At 40.2% G+C, this 10,791-nt stretch overlaps 1 long non-coding RNA gene across 5 annotated transcripts; it reads right to left on the reverse strand.

The window, feature by feature from the left end:
• Nucleotides 1-233: 233 nt before the first annotated feature.
• LOC123103514 (uncharacterized) lies at nucleotides 234-9,493 on the reverse strand. 5 transcript variants are annotated; one of them, XR_006449849.1, is made up of 13 exons: nucleotides 8,918-9,493; nucleotides 8,785-8,833; nucleotides 8,305-8,369; nucleotides 7,521-7,639; nucleotides 6,609-6,737; nucleotides 4,966-5,557; nucleotides 3,242-4,025; nucleotides 3,102-3,164; nucleotides 2,963-3,032; nucleotides 2,261-2,323; nucleotides 1,745-1,912; nucleotides 1,328-1,456; nucleotides 234-523 (listed from the first exon to the last, which is right to left on the reverse strand). It is a non-coding gene; the product is annotated as an uncharacterized lncRNA (long non-coding RNA). The 5 variants fall into 5 exon arrangements; XR_006449850.1 differs by lacking the exon at nucleotides 1,745-1,912; XR_006449847.1 differs by lacking the exons at nucleotides 234-523; nucleotides 1,328-1,456 and having other exon boundaries at nucleotides 1,588-1,912.
• Between the last annotated feature and the right edge of the window lie 1,298 nt (nucleotides 9,494-10,791).

The raw sequence follows: 10,791 nt of genomic DNA on the forward strand, positions 1-10,791 counted from the left end.
TGGCATCTCCATAGCACTTCATAGTTGTTCTTTAATTTTATCATGTTATTTACTTCACTTGAACCATGTGGTGTACTTGAATTTGAATAATTTGGTTTGTAAACTATGAAGTTGTAATATTCATCAATTGTGTGAAACTTATTTATTATGTTTGGTTTTCATATGGGTGCTAATATGTAGTTGCAATGTATTAAGTAAACTAGAATTGTAATACTTTGACAAAAAGAAAATTTTACTCCGCTAAATTTAGGGGGTCGTCTAGAACCGATCAAAACTTAGTGGCGTAAAAATACTCCACTACGGTTTACTCGGCCATTTACTCTTGTATTTTTTAGGGTTTCGGCATTACAAATAGTATTCTGTGTGACCTATGCCTGAAACTACTATAAGGATAAAACACATAAATGAACTATGTAATATATTGCGTACTCAACATATTGTTTGCTAAAGATGTCTTCAGGACTTCTCGGGTTTCCTTTTCTCTTGACTTCTCCAAACAGAGTATATTAATCCAGAAAGATGTCTAGAGCAGAGAATATCACATAGAGGGATTAGCAGACCCCTGATATAAGTTGAATGTACAAAAATATGGTGCTTAAAAAATAAACCATAAGACATAGGATTTATGTGCAAATACAAAAAACAACAACTGAGGGCTATAGTACGGTGATATTTTCTTTTCATAAATATGCAAGGGCATATGTACTGGCAGTGATCTCTGTACCTAAAATAATCTAAACTGAAGTTCACAACCCCTCCAAACCAAGATGTTCCTTTCAACATACCATAGAAAGGACCACACCATACAATCAGATTGAGAAACTTGGTTACGATAAGCCCTTAACTTCTTTACTTAACATGAACATGGTGTAGTCTTAATGTAAATTAATTCTTGGTTACATCTTATCTTGGATTAAAATCATTTCCATGATAGTAAACTTCAGATGAAATGAATGCCTAGTCAAATCTTTTAACACGGGACCTTCCATAGATTATACGTGTCCTCCATGAGGGAAAATAATGACCTAGAGATGCATCTATTGTCATTAATCATGGTATATTGTGTCCAATTATACAAAAAATTGTTGATTACAACAGTATCATACACCTAATTTGACAATATTTTAATCTTTCAAAATTATAATACAGAGACCAACTTGCACTAAAGGTAGTGACCAAGAAAAAATGATGGTGTGAAATATGCAAGGAAGACTAATTGCGTAGAGGGCGAGCACCAGAGTACTCAAAAAATATCTGTAGGCAGTGTACCCCAAGAAAATCAGTAGCCAATTGATGCAAAGATCAGGGGGAAAAGAGAGAAAATCACCGACTAGCTTGCATGTTGTCCATGTTCACCCCATCTCGTACTCCGCTTGTAATCCTCCTACTCCACACCCCACTCTACTCCGACTAGATCGGGATCGCGCCTTGGCGCAAGGGTGCCGGTCCCAACACTCTGATCAAGCAGATAATGCTAAGTTGAAGGAATCCAGGTTTTGCATATGTATTCATATAGAATAACAATAAAGTTAAGAAGAAACATTCAATTGTAATAGGAACAAGACATAGTGGTGCTTAATATCGGCATGAGATTAGAAGTCAGAATCGATTTCAGTGTGTTCATAAGACCACAAAATATAGCCACTCGGCATGAAGTTCAATACCAAAAGTGCAGCCGCTCGACATGAATCTCTAATTCTTAGGTATGGTAAGGTAAAACAGCAAACCCAGAAAACTATCTTACATTGTAAGTAGTAAAAGAATGATAAAAGGTGATAACTAAAGGAGAACAGAGAGCTCTTCTTCAGGTAGTATATGTGGGTTTCGCTGCTCTGAGTTTTGTAGTTGTGCCCATTGCCCCTTAGTATCCACAGTACACAAGAAACATTAACTAAAACCAATTTCACATAACCTGAAACCACAAAAAAAGACAACCTGGGTGTGAATACTCAAAGCTTGGAGACCAAAGATAAAAACCTGCTCTAAACAAAGAAGTTCGTAAATGAGATTCAAAATAAATGGGTCGTCTCATTGGTTTCATAAATGATATGGAAAAAATCACCCAATGCGTACAATCTACTATTGCTTCATACATAACACATGCTTTTCTTAGTTAATTTGTTACCGCACATAAAGACAAACTTGAGTTATTCTGTTCAAACATACAACCAGAAGAAGCTGAAAATATTGCATATTTAAAAGCACAAGATGTACAACATGCAGAAACAAATGATGCTTAAGCCTGTTAAGGAAACTGTACCATTTCAGCATCAGAACCTTTCAACTTTAGAGAGCTCCGAATAATATATCTAGCAATTGGGTCCTGTAGATGATGCAACAAATTTTGTAATGTAATTGCTTAAAAGAGTTAGCTTTGTTAAGGCACCTAATATCCAACTTTAGCTTTCTTACAGAAGAACTGACCAAAGTATTCTCTAGACAACAATTCAACAAAATTTAAGCAAATAATGAAAGTAATCATGTTTATTTGTCATTTTGAAAGGTTATGTTACTTCCAGAAACCACACCTCCATCAATATTTTCTGTCTGGCCATGGTGTAGATTTGTTCATGTTGTGTTGTTTTTCATTTGCTCTTGACTGTTATATTTTGTCAGACAGAGAAAAAGCTAGACAACCAACAAATAAAACCAGGCAATAAAGATGTACTTTGTCAAAAAGGAGACAATGCCAATACCTTGTTTCACAGTAAAGCGCCAACAAAACAACAAAGACAAAGAAGAATCTGCTCTTTGGAACCTAACCAGACCTAAGAATCTCTCTTTGACAGCAAGGCACCAATAAAACAACAAAAGACTAAAAAATCTCTTTAGAACCTAGCTAGACCTGAGGATCTCCTAAACAAGAAGAAACCAAAAATCTTTGCGAGGCTAACAAATGCATGAATAAGAGCACAAGCAAGCGTAGGTCTGGAGAACTGAGAATAGAAGAAAAGAGATCAACCTGCAGAGCGGCGACTGAAGACACATCAGGACAAATCGACCAAAGCCACGAGCACTCCCAGCAGACCAACCTGCAAGGGAAATCAGGCAAATCAAGGATGAGCTCCGGCCAACCAGATCTGGGACGGTCGAAAACGAACCAGCACGTATAGATCGAGGTTCACAACAACAGATCCGGCGCACAGACTGCTAGAATAGAGGACCTGCAACAAACCCGATCTAAAATTAGTCAAGCACGGCCACGGCAATGAAAAAAATTGGATCCGAGAGAAGAGGCCACCTTAACAAACCACGCGACACACCGATGCCATTGAATCCACGGCCCCCAATCCGACACACCAAGCGAGCAGCAGCACGACAGGAATCAGCAAGGAGCAGCAGGCGCAAAAGAACAAAATGGATCAATCCAACATTCAGTACCTGAGAGCTAAAGCTATAATTTGTCAACCAAATGAAGCAAATGATTCACATTATACCTAATCCTATTTAAGTGCTAAAAGGTTACCATAGCTATTTCTAAATAACTGGATATGGAAGAGAAGTAGAACAAAAGCAACACATATGGCCTTTTGAATGATGCAACTACATCAATGCTACCTCTGAATATAAAATTAGCAGATTGGGACAACACATGTCTATAGAAAACAAAGAGATTAGCCAAAACAAAAAAGTGATGTTATGTATAGAACACTGATTAGATCATGTGAAGTCTAAAGTAAGAGTTTGACACCAATAGTAGGAAAGACTTTTTTATCTCGAGCAAAACCGGTCAACAAAGACACATTTTTTCTATAAAATGCAACCATTTCCCATAAACACTAACAACCCTCCATCTCTTTATTTCAGAATGAATTGATAGGAGGGGATGATATATGCACTAAGCACCACAAAGTTGTGTAACAAAAAGAGGAAACACTGAAGAAGGAAGAGTCCAAGACGGTCTTCGGGTATCTTTGCATGAGGGAGGTAGAGATGCCTTGCTGGGAGAGGAGCGGGGTAGAAGTCCTCACTGTCGCCATCGGAAAGCATGTCCAGCGAGAAAAGACATGGTAGCAGGCCTATATCTGAAGAAAGTATATAACAACAATAAGTCAAACCATATATTATCCGAGAAAGACTGATCAATCTCTCTATCATCGTAACATTTATTGATAGGCCACAACGGTTGTATAATGATCAGCCCCCAGACAGCATGAACAATATAAGTGACACACTCATGTAAGTAGGCATGAAAGAACATAATAAGTGCAAGCTGATGCAACTAACTGAGAATAAAGGAGTCACATCTAAAATACATGCAGGTCGTGGCGCAACATATAAGACATCAATATAATAAAACATTTGGTACATCAAAAGGAAATTGGAGTAATTGTTCAGTTTCAGTAAGTTTAGTATCGATGGCAGACCATGAAGATATACCAAAAGCAGTTGAGGTACATGCAGTGAACTAATTGTTCTGCAAGCACATCGCAAAGAGGAAATTTTTTAATCTGTTCCAGAAGCAAACCACAGTGGTTGCCCAAGATAACATATCTGCATCAAGTTCATTACAAAGAGTAGAGTTGTAAGAAACCTATATAGTTCTACTAAGGCATACTACGTATTGATTGGTTCGGTTGCCTTGTCATTTGACTCCTCGCATGATGCGTTGAATGACCTGCTAGACATATTTTAAAGGATAATGCAATTATGCTAATCTAACATTTTTGTGACAACACATAACTAAGTGTGTAAACACGCACACACAAAAATAGTGATCTTCCTTCGATGAAATGTGTATTGTAACACCAGCTACTAATGGGCAAACTGAACATTATATCAGGTAAAACAAATATAGAGCTCAACAGCTCGACAACCATCATTAGAAGAGATTCATGTCTCATATCTCAGGAAAATACAACGATGAAATTTGTTGATACAAAACACTTTATCCACCAAAAGTTCATAGAAAAACTAATCCTATCAGACGATGTATTCTACACGTGACCAAGAATATGAAAATACCATATATACATTAAATCCCAGCTAGCGCAGTCAGTCGATTCTGCCAAAACAATCCTTTGGAATGGCCTCCCATCCACCTCCCAACATGACACAAACCAGGTCGAGATTAGAGTTGATCATCTTTTATTAAAAGAAGCAATTAGCAGTTCATGTAGTCTTATAAGTAAAGTTTGTAACCCATCATACAATTCATCTACATAGTTATACTTTTGGGCTCGAAGAACTATGTGCTCCCTCTATAAAGAAATACCTATCTTATATACCTATCTTATATTTCTTTACAGAGAGAGTAGAAGATGCACCTTCAAATATAAGATACATATTTCTTTACAGAGGGAGTAGAAGACATGAACAATACATGTATTGGTTAATAACTAAAGGTGCGCCTTCAAATAAATACATTTAAGAAAAAGTAAAAATGAAAGGACGGATATAACGTGCTTCTGCCGGGGCGAGGACGACGGCAATGGCGAAGTGGACGTCCGACTCGGTGGCTGGCGCTTCTCCAGTCGTTGGCAACGGCGTGCTCTTTTGAGAAATATGTAGGCCTGCTCATGCACCCTGCACTATTGTTGTTGTCACTGGATCAGACCTACACTTTGATCAACAAACATAAAAACAAATAGAAGGACACATGTAAGCACAAACATTATTCAATATGTACACTACAACTTCCATGCAGTTAAGAATTTAAATTAGATGGCAAACAACATACATGGATTGAGCTCTTACTCAAAATAATGTTGCTACAAGCTTTCCTAATACGCTAATACTCATCATCTATAACCACATAAGCCAATCAGCACCATCGAGTGCCGATCAGTAAGAATGAGGGAAAATGGAAGTGGCTGGACAGGAGGTGTTCTCCTGAGAATGCGAATGCTTAATAAAATAAAACACTGCAGATTTGTTGTTCCCCTTCCTCTCCCTTCCTCAAGCTACTGTCTAACCAAAATATGGCAGGATTTGACCTTCGATTAGTTGCACGGAGATATCTTATGCAGAGTGTACTGACAGAAGCAGAATACACTGACAATGAGGGGCGGGGGGTCGCCCCAAGATGATCTGATTGTTAGTCACACACTGAGAAGCTAAACCAACAACAGGGTATTCGACCAATAACCTTATACATGTCATCGTTCATATAATCCAATTAACGCATTCTGAATTGCAAGATGAACTTCACAACTACATATTTAATTTACCCATGAATTGAACCAAAAGTTGCAGAAGCCATCCAGTTGGTCATTCTTCAAACCAGGTCAAAATAGATATACACTCCATAGGAGTGATTTAACTAAAGGAAAAAGGACAGACCCAGTGCATAGAAGCTCCCACACAAGGTGGGGTCTGGGGAGGGATTATAGGAACCTAGTCTTACCCCTGCAAAGTGCAAATAGACTAAAACAATAGCTTGGGGCGGGGGGCGACCCCCCGCCCCTCATTTTCTTGAAGCTCCCACACAAGAATACACTGACAAATATAGGAGTGATTTAACTACTTACCACAAAAATCTCATATAAAAACACCCATCCAAACATATTATGCAGAGTATAATGACAGAAACAAAACATATTACTACGAACTGGTTGTGAACTTCAAGCCAATATATAAAACAACAGCATAAGAGACACGCAACTCACCTGCTTGAGCTTGTCATCTTTGCAGCTGATGGCGGTACTATTGGTAACATTATGAGACCGATCATGGGCTTCTTTGTTTCAGTTTGACATCCCTATCTCCTGGTGTTTGCATTTTGGGAGCTTCAAGGTCTGGCAGAAGAACAAAATCAAAAGCTATTTTTAGGAGTAAACATAAGGATGGGAAAATATAATTATTTCCTCTTGACATACCACAACAGCACCCTACAGAAAATTTCATCGTGCATTTTGCATTTATTCAGCTAAAACGACCCAGAAACAAAGAAGCAAGGACTTCAACAAATGAAGTGTGAAGATCAGGGACAAGCGGCAACCATGCCACTACTTTATGCGACAGATAGGAGTCAAGTTACATGCTACCAATTGTAATTCCTTGTATAATGAATAGTTGAACTTATTTTTAAGATGTAGACCTTGTAAGACACACACTGAATACTCAGGTGTCAGGTAGTCGCAGTAATTCCTTTCAAGTGTAATGAAAATTCATTGGTGCTCTTCAAATAAAAAATAGACGAAAAGGAGAGAGCACAAATTTACATAAAAACACAGACGCAAAGAAGCATGAAGCAGAAATTCTGAATTTGAGCGCTACCATTTCACAGAGCTAAATTATGCTTCCAGACATCTAACGAACCCTAATTCTAAAGAAGAATATAATATAAACTGACTGAATAGGCCAATTCAGTTAATCCAAAGCAAACCAAAGGAGATTAAGCACTAAATTAGGCACCTGGCATAGTAAATAAAACTAAAGATGACAACCTAAAACAAACAGAACAAATACACCAGATTAAGCACAACCGTCCAAATGAACCAGATTAATCTAAAACCCACTTACTAAATTGCACATAGATATAATAATCATAAAATACATGCATCACAGATTGAGCTCACGTTCTACAAGCGACCACATCTTTTTGACAGCCTACTACCCGAGCTAGACTCCAATGACAATCTTCACAAACCATTTATGCAACGCCATTGGCTTGTTTGATAGCCTCAACAACACACACCTGCAAGCAGGACAAACAAACAAAATAGTAGGTCATTGTTATGACAAGGCAAAAAAGAAACAACATATAAAACAAGCAAGGAAGAAAAGGAGACCACAAAAATCCAAGCAGGGAATAGTACTCTTTGCCACTACCAATAAGAAGGCAATAAACAGATTCACTCGTTTACAACCTGCAGACCAACACGAACGACAAGCACAAATAGACTAAATCAACTGTAATATCCTAAGAAATGAAAGTTTAACATTACCATTCTATACACAAGCTATAAAATTTATAATCATCGTGAGCCCTGCTTTATTGGCCATCCAATATTTATGGTACATATCAATTTATCAACAATTCCAAACACTACAGATATGTGAACATAGCTATAATCCTTGACATCATCACATCAACATCAGAACTCCATTATTCATGTCAACAGAAAGTAGATGTGTGACAAAAGGTCCATGGGCTAAAACTAACTTACAACAAGAGATATACATAATTAAGCTCCACAGATATCTGTAACATGGAAGTATTAGAGCATTTGAAACACAAAGCGTCAGTCTGCACGAACATGGTAGTAATATAAAAGAAGAGAAGGTAAAATTGCCAAATACATTATATTGACAGCATCCACACCATGTTTCATGGTATAAGTAAAAGCTTGTTGTGGTTACCGAGAGGAAGGCATAATGGATCTTCTGTAAAGGCACCAACACAGGTACACATCACATATAGGCTCCTGAAAAAAAATAAACCATGCTTAACAGTAACACAAGTGGGAATCAAGCAAATTGCAATATGCATGGTTTCATTTGGGGCAAAATCAGTATATCTTCAGCCAAAGCAAACAAAACACACACGTATATACATACAGATATATCTTACCTAGCACATCTATGCATACACGGACATAGGTCAGAATATGGCCAACCAACCAAGCAAGGCAGGAAGCATGTACTTTGTAAAATATTAGCTAGATCCAAGGCTTTCCTCGGCAGCAAGGTACAAACAAAACAAGAAAGATAAAGAAAAAAATCTCTTCTTTGGAACCTAGCTAAACCTGAGAATCTCTCCCACAAGAAGAAAACAAAAATCGCTAATCCCACTCCTCAAGGTAGACCGCAGCACACAAGATTAGAGGAGAAGAAGCTCACCTAGCAGCACACGAAGAGGAACGAGGAGATATCTGAGATAGCAACCACCCTGCGTCAAAATTGAAGGCAAAATCAAAATCTGGAAGCATGGAGAATCTAGGACAGAGGAAGAACAGCTGTACAAAAAGATCACCTTAACAGGCATCATGCCGCGCAGGAGCCATTGGAGCCCGATTCAATCTCCAGATCCGTTTGTGGCCTCGCTCTTCCTCCTGTCGAGGAGAAGGCAGGGACATGGCGACCGTGGCGCTAGGGGTAGCATGGGCCGAGGGGACGGCGGGGAAATGGGTGGCATTCCACCTCATGATGTGCGGCGGCGGCCGGCTGGGCGCCGAGGCGACGACGGAGACGACGAGAAGCCGCGGCCGCGCCGACGCCCTGGGCCACACCGCCCGCGCCGCGTGCCATACGCTGCCGCCTTTGCTTCGCCTCGCAATTCCTCCTTCCCTCCCGTGGGAGCCAGGGCCGGGGCGCGGCATTGGGGTTTGGGCGGCGCCAGACCGGAGGGGTGGATGGAGGGCAACGTGAGGGGAGGAGGCCGGGTGGCGGCGGGGAAGGAGGCAGTGGTGCCGGCGCTAGGGGCGAGAGGAGGAGAGGGAGGCGCCGGTGCGGGCGGCGCTAGGGGGAGAGGAAGAGGAGAGGGAGGCATGGGCGTGGGAGGAAGAAGGCAGCGGCTAGGGCACCACGGAGGCGAGCGAGGGAGGAGGCGGCTAGGTCTCGGTCAAATGGCGGCCCCCTTTTATACCCCCAATACGCGAAATGACCGAAATGCACTGGTGGGGGCATGGTATACACATTTTGTTGCCATTACTATTCATTTCAGTAGTGTTTCTTCCAGATCCGACGGCCCAGATCCTCCCACATCTTGATCCAACGGTCTAAAATGCATCAAGTGTTTTGATCCGACGGCCGAGAGTCGCTGAGCTCTGAGGAGGCTTGTAGGAACATCCTTCTCTTATCTCTTGATGTGGCCACCGCTTCAGCTCCCTTAGCCTGAGCACATCTTCTCCGCATTACTCGTGGCGCAACTGCTCATGATGCGGTCCTGCACGACATCCATGTTCGCCACGGCCAGGGTGGGGGCGCTCTCCAGCGGCGAGATCCATTGAGGATGTTGGGCTCGGCCTGGCCCAGCCCCACTGGACTCCTGATTTTGGTTGTTGTCTAAGGGAACGACCTCATGTGTCACACCGTCGTGGGCCTGCCCACGCATATAGCTATGCGTCAGCGCCGAGCAGAAAGGCCGCAACCGTCGGGTATACCACGGTCACACTGGGTGAGCTAGGCATCTTTTGCATTACTATTATATATGCTGATGATATTTTTCTTTGTTTGTTTACAATGATAATTTTACATTGATGGAAGTGGAAGCTTGATTATCTTATAACTTTCAAATGAAAGGGAAATCGTACTCAATGAGATTTAAACTCATGAGGAAAAAGGGGATACTAAATGGTATTGTAATTTGTATATATTTTCGTTATACTATCAACCTTAGCTACCGGAATTTATTGTCGCATTCAAGTGGTGGAAGGAAATATGTGTCGCTACGGGAATCTCACACATCATATATGATCGTGGAATGTGCATCACAACCTGTCACTTATTTTGAAGTTTATGGTTAAAAGTAAACACATTGAGAAAGTTACCATTGTATACACAAGGTGTGGAATGATTAAACTCGGGTACGTATATTTCATTTATTTGTATATAATAATACTAATGTAGTGCAGGTTCACTGGAATTCTTTTCAAAACATGTTTACACATGGAACTTCATTTATTGATTAATATGTTTGAGCCAAGTGCGAGATGTTGGATATTTATGTGGCTTTTAACATTTATTCAACATGAATATTATTTATTTAAATCAACATAGAATTATTCATATTATTAGTGTTTGTGATGGTGAATAATTGATGCAGAATTTTACTCGAGGAACTAATACTCGAGGTGTCGAGGACGACCGTGATGGAACACAGTAGAGGAATTAATGTTGGGGAACGTA

Source organism: Triticum aestivum, chromosome 5A, assembly GCF_018294505.1.
Source record: "Triticum aestivum cultivar Chinese Spring chromosome 5A, IWGSC CS RefSeq v2.1, whole genome shotgun sequence".
Classification (NCBI taxonomy): Eukaryota; Viridiplantae; Streptophyta; class Magnoliopsida; order Poales; family Poaceae; genus Triticum; species Triticum aestivum.